The sequence below is a fragment of the Corapipo altera genome, unplaced genomic scaffold, assembly GCF_003945725.1.
Source record: "Corapipo altera isolate COAL_440 unplaced genomic scaffold, ASM394572v1 60881, whole genome shotgun sequence".
Taxonomy (NCBI): domain Eukaryota; kingdom Metazoa; phylum Chordata; class Aves; order Passeriformes; family Pipridae; genus Corapipo; species Corapipo altera.
The window spans coordinates 15,825-22,422 of record NW_020885296.1 but is presented as its reverse complement, the minus strand read 5'-3'; the positions used below and the strand labels follow the sequence as shown (position 1 = coordinate 22,422).

Below are 6,598 nucleotides of genomic sequence, written 5' to 3'. Positions count from 1 at the left end.
AATCTACAATTGAGGAGAAAAATAGATGTGGATATTCAAAGAAACTTGGCAATTCCTTTCTGTTTCTAGAAAAAGGGAAAGGGGTGCTGACACAAACTTTTAGGGATCATCAGAAAGGCAGACAACGCTCAGCATGGAAGAGACGCTAATCTGGTCTGTGAGGAACACTGGTCTAATCAATAATAACACACATCTGACAAGGTTTGGTGGTGCTTCATCCTGCTGCAGAGGCAGGCTCAGCACACCAGAGCCTCTCACCTCTTCAGCTGTGGGTCCATGGGGACTGTAGTAGTAGCCACCGTCGCTCTCCACCACCACCTCCCCGTACTCGTCGTACATCCCCGCCGGGGACAGCAGCCGGCGGCGGCTCCCGTACTGCGGCAGCTCGTACCTGCCAGAGACACCTCGTGAGCACCAGCACAGCCATGTCCCACCACACAGCAAGAAATCACACATCACAGAACCAGCTGAGCTGGAAGGGACCCACAAGGATCATCCAGTCCAACCCTCAGCCCTGCACCGCCGCAGCCCCAAGGGTCACACCCTGTGCCCCAGAGGATCAGCCAAACCCTCCTGGAGCTCTGGCAGCCTTGGGGCTGTGCCCACTGCCCTGGGGAGCCTGGTTGGTGCCCCACCAGCCTCTGGGGGAAGAACCTTTTGCTGAGATCAAACCTGAGCCTGCCCTGACACAGCTCCAGCCATTCCCTGGGTGCTGTCCCTGGTCCCCCCAGAGCAGAGCTCAGTCCCTGCCCCTCCTCTGCCCCTGCCCAGGCAGTTGGAACTGCACTGAGGTCTCCCCTCAGTCTCCTCTTCAGCTGAACACACCAAGTGCCCTCAGTGTCCTCACACAGCTTCAAATCAAGGCCCTTCCCCATCCTGGTTGCCTCCTCTGGACACTCTCTAATGGCTCAATATCTTTCTTTTATATTGGGGTGCCCCAAACTGCCCCAATATTTGAGGTGAGGCCGCCCCAGGTCAGAGCAGAGCGGGACAATCCCCTCCCTGGCCTGGCTGTCGATGTGCACGCGCTCACATCCCAAAGGGATGAAAACTTCTCTCCTTTCTCTCTACCTCAAGAAGATAATTATTCCTTTTTCCTTAGTGGCAACACACTCCCAAACTTTTTATTCCAACTGGCCACAAGTTGTTATGACCAGACCAGAATGGCAAGGTCTCTGGGATCAGTCAAGAACCCCCCAAGTGCAATGACCTTCCTTCCATCCACCTGATTTCTTGGGGGATCTTTTTTATAACTGTGGAATGAAAGAGCAGGTCCCCTGGGATCAGTTCTGGAGAATCCCTCGTAAGGCCAGCACTCCTGAGGTGCTTGTAGTCAAATGGGCTTTCTCAGAACAAGGCAGGATGATGTTTTTCGAGGGAAATTTAAAAGGCCAGATGCTGGCTGGGAACAGAGACCAGAGAGGATTAATCCCTGAACTCAGAAGGGGAAGAGGTGATGGGAATTAATCTCCAAGACAGCAGAAACACACGAAATAACCAAAGCACAAATGTAAAAGCAGCATGATAGATGGGAGCACACTCTGCAAGCGGAATAATGAGATTGCTAAAGAAGCAAGGAGTTATCAAACACCCCCTTAACTTCTGGAAAGAGTTTTTTTGTCAGTGCATGCTTTTGTGAACACAAAGATTAAAGTAATCCCGAGGTGAAGGAAAGCCTCCTGATTAGCTGCTGTAATAATAAACATCACCAGCCTGGAAAAGCAGCATTTTCAGAAGTAAATAGGGAAAATGAAAATATACCCATGCTCATAACTGTAGTAATCTTGCCCATAGTATTCCTGCCCTGGATCAATTCCAGACTCCATACTTAGCTCCTGTAAAAGAGAAACACTGAGTGAGTGTAAACAGTCAAACACAGCGATGTCTGATGAAAAAGGCACAAAGGCAATTACCAATATTATTATTACTTACGATGTAATTACTTCCAGTGACTGCAGAAACCATCCCTATTCTATATCACGCGATAGCAACATCTCACATTTGCTCTATTGCTTATTGTGGAAACAACTCTGGGGCTGAAAGGTTTGAAACAGAAAGGTTTGTAATCCAGAGCTGCCTTCACCCTTCCCAGCAGTGTGTTGATGCTTCCAGTCCCTCAGCAGGGCAACTGCTCAGCTCAGCTCCAGGGACAGGAATCGATGAGCAGCTGACTGACATCGGAAAAAAATCAGATTGCAGTGGGAGAGCAAGGAAATTTCTCTGTCTGCAAATGTGGAATTGGGAAAGCTTTCAGTCTGCGTGATGAAGTCCATGGCAGTCACTGAAAGATGCTCATGGGGAAAACCACAGAATCCCAGAGTGCTTTGGGTTGGAAGGGACAGTAAAGCTCATCCAGTTCCAACCCCCTGCCATGGGCAGGGACACCTTCCACTAGCCCCGTGGTTGCTCCAAGCCCCATCCAACCTGGCCTTGAAAATACCAAGATGCAGTAAATTTAGGATATTTAATTAAAATAACATAAATAGGGTTACAATGCCAGAACTTTCCTTTTTCTCCAAGAGCCAGGGGGAAAAATTACCTGAGACAGACAGGTTTTTATCAGGAAATTATGTAAAAACCATTTAAAAACTTAGGGAATAATCAAAAAAAAATGAAAAATAGTGATACCTCTGGTCTGAGAAGAGAAGGTCTCAGCAACTGCTGTTGCTACAAAAGAAAATGAGAAAGGGGTTAATTAGGCAGTAACAATTAAACTGCAGGTCTTTGGTGCTTAAGAGTGGAAACAAATGCTAAAACCACGGGTCCTTCAGAGGTTTTTTATGGCAGTCACTGGATCCTCCCTGTGAGAACACTGCCAAGCACCTCATGTACTAAAATCCCTTTACAGTTCACCATTTCCTTTGCCTAATATAAACTCAAATCCCCAGTTTATGGGGTGATTCTCTAAAATATTTAACTCAAGGACTTCTATCAGAGACCAAGAGGTCTAAGGTCTGTAACTGAATTAAGAGACACAAACCAGCTCTGCAAAGGGAGGAAGAAAATCAGTAAATATCAACCTTTATGACAGAAATTTATTTTTGGGGATCTTGCCAATTATTAAATGAGATTGTTCTGAAGGAAACTCTTCTCCCTGTTATTCATTGCTGAAGAAAATGGTGCTGCAAGAGCAACAGAGCCCACTGAGCTGCAGGGGAGGTGTGAGTAGCCCAGTTCCTGACTCTTAGAAGAGGATTAGGTGTGACTTCAGAAAACACAGCAAGTGTGGAGGGAATTCCTTGGGAAACTGCTTCTGGCACCTTGTTAAGCAGCAGTCTTCCAGCCTGGATGTCACACCTGTGCCATGTGGGATATCAGCCCCCAGGGAATTTACGTCTCATCAGCTTTTTGATTCACTTTATATTTCTGGCATCCAAAGCATTCAGTTGCCATGAGTTTCCCAACAGTGAATCATGGAATAGTTTCGGTTGGAAGGGACCTTAAAGCTCAGCCAGTCCCACCCCCGCCATGGGCAGGGACACCTCCCACTAGCCCAGGTTGCTCCAAGCCCTGTCCAACCTGGCCTTGGACATTTCCAGGGATCCAGGGGCGGCCACAGCTTCTCTGGGCAACCTGTGCCAGGGCCTCCCCACCCTCACAGAGAACAAATCCTTCCCAATATCCAACCTAAATTTCCCCTCTGTTAGCTTGAAGCCATTCCCCCTTGTTCCTGATGAACAGCCCCTCTCCAGCTTCCTTTTAGCCCCTTCAGACCCTGGAAGGTTCTGTGAGGTCTCCACACAATGTTCTCCTCTCCAGGCTGAACATTCCCAGCTCTCCCAGCCTGTCTCCACAGGGGAGGTGCTCCAGTCCCCTCAGCAACTTGGTGGCCTCCTCTGGACTTGCTCCAACAATTCCATGTCCTTGTGATGCTGGGACACCAGAACTGTGCACAGTGACCCGGGTGTGGCCTCACCAGGGCAGAGCACAGGGGGAGAATCCCCTCCCTGGACCTGCTGCCCACAATCAAAGACTGTGTGGGACAACCATGTTGGTGTAATGAATATTTTAAAGGTAATCAGGTGCAGCCTCACCTCTTGCTGTGCATATCCTCGCCTAGAAGTCAGAAAAAGAAAAAAAAACAGTTAGTAGAATTCTGTGAACCTGCACAAAGATGCACATGGCCATTCTTGCTGGGGAGAGGTGAAAAGAGAATGCAATTAGAACTGGCATGAAAAGAAATCTGTATCTATAATACCAAATATGTTTTTCTTTGGATTGGCTCTGGGCACAGGGATCATTGCATGAGAAAGGCTGGGAAACTTTGGGAGCTTTCCGTGCTTTAGACTGCAAATGGATGAGGAGAGACCCCCAAGAGCCAGAGAGCCAGTGCATCCAGTGGGACTCAGCAAAGGGAAACAGGGGGGTTGGGAGAGAGGTCCTGCCCTTCCCTGCTGTCCCAGAGACCTACAGAGACCATCCCCAGGGAGACTCTGTTACCTCCCACATCTGCTCAGGCAGTGAAACAACTTCTCTTCTACTCCTGGACTTCCCATATCCACTCAGGACTTGCCCTGCAGCTTCTATTACTAATTCCTTGAACCAACATTGTTATTAAAATTACTCACTTCCTAACTTTTGCTCAGCAGGGGGGAGTTAAATGTTTTTGGTTTTTTTTCTGCTATCTTTTTTTTTTTTTCTGCAATTTTGCCACAGGCTTTGTGCTTCTGATCTTATTGGGAATTTGTTGTTGTTTTAATTCATTTTCTTGGAGCCATTCCTGGGCATGACAAATGCACTTATGTCTATCAAGTTCTCTATTTTCACATTTTGTGTCAGAAAATTAGAATTGTTTCGGTTTATTTAGGCCTTGGCATTATTCTTAAGGATAAGGCTGGATTATTTTTATTACATTTTTTAAGAAGGAAGGGGTAAATGCTCAAATTTATGTTAGGTTTAGCCTAGTACACAGACAGCAGTCTAGGGGAAGTCTCTAATTACACTGACTAACTAATAAAGAACAGAGTAGAAGTCCTTTTAATTCTGTAATATCACCATCTCTAAAGTTTCCTATTAATATTCAGCACATGGAATTGATTATCAGCATTAAATTTATGCTGTCACTTATATAATATAAGACTAATGAACAACTGAAATGCAGATTTATCATCAGAAGATGATCTGTGGCTTTTCAAAGCCCACTTGAGGAACGCTGTATTTAGTTTCTATATTGCCTACAACAATCTTCGGAGAAAGAAGGTCTGAGGACAAGCTTATTACTCTTAATTGCTCTCAGATAGTCATTATATTGCAGATTAAAAGCATAATATAAGTAATTCAAATTAAATTTGGAACTCAGCTTTCTTAAAAACAGCACCACACTGGGTTTTGACATGCTGATACTTCTCTAAGAGTTTTGTGTGGCCATGATTAGGAGAAAAAAAAAAAAAACGCTCAAAAGACATAAAATACCCTTTCACTCAATGCAGCACAAGGATCTACTGTGGCAGAAAGGCAAAGGTCAAAACAACACCATCTGTTTCCAGGAAGGAATTAAAGCTCTCCACAGAGGGAGGAATTGCTTCTGGATAAACATTTGCAGCCAGACTTCCCTGCAGTCAGTCACAGAGAAATGTTCAGTGGGAAATGGGAAGCAAGGCCATGGTGCCTGTAAGGATGTAGGATAATAGGACAGTGCTGGCACTCAGTATGAGAGAGAAACAAGAATGAATTCACGTGTGTAAATGTGCCAACCTTTTGCTCCTAAAACAGGTTAAAGAACCATGATTTGCCTAAAGCAACATTTCCCCCACTCCTGGGACCCCAGCAGGCCTTTCCTATTTCATAACGAAAAAAATCACAACCCCCAAACACTACTGATATTACTCAGAGGAGACAGCTACTTATCCATTTGCCCTGCCTCTTAAAAGGGAGGTTTCCTGCAGTTCATAGCTGGAACTGAGGCAGAACAGCTCTGGAAGGGGGGTGAGTAGTGCTAACACCGTGGCTCCATTCCAGCTCTGCAGGGAAGAGCTTCCCACTGATGACACCTCTGCTCCTGCTCAAACCTTGACCCCATCATGCTGATAATGAAAGGATAAGAGGTATATCCAGGGTCATGCTGGACCCTAATTGACCAAATCAGACAAGCTAATAAGGGGTAAATTATACATATAAATATATATCATTATATATTCTCAACTTGTTACCAACTACTTTATTGGTTCTTATACTTCGTAGAGCTGCAGAACTGCAGTATTGTGGAATCATGGAATGGTTTGGGTTGGAAGGGACCTTAAAGATCATCCCATTCCACCCCCTGCCACGAGCAGGGACACCTTCCACTATCCCAGGTTGCTCCAAGCCCCGTCCAGCCTGGCCTTGGACACTTCCAGGGATCCAGGGGCAGCCACAGCTTCTCTGGGCAACCTGTGCCAGGGCCTCCCCACCCTCCCAGGGAACAATTCCTTCCCAACATCTAATCTAAAACTCTCCTCTTTTGGTTGAAAACCATTCCCCCTTCAGCACCCAGACACCTCAGCGGGACAGAATTTCCCTGGTACAGCTTCTTTCCAGATCTAATAGACTAATTTTTAACAAAGGCCATTAAAACAAACAAAAAACAAACAACCAAAAAACCAAACAACCAAAAAAAACA

The 6,598-nt window shown here is 46.0% G+C and overlaps 1 long non-coding RNA gene across 1 annotated transcript; it reads right to left on the bottom strand.

Annotated features, from left to right (window-relative positions):
• Positions 1-246: 246 nt before the first annotated feature.
• Positions 247-6,005, bottom strand: LOC113940357. The gene is made up of 5 exons (XR_003525432.1): positions 4,346-6,005; positions 4,035-4,287; positions 2,629-2,667; positions 1,762-1,835; positions 247-391 (listed from the first exon to the last, which is right to left on the bottom strand). It is a non-coding gene; the product is annotated as an uncharacterized LOC113940357 (long non-coding RNA).
• Positions 6,006-6,598: the final 593 nt, after the last annotated feature.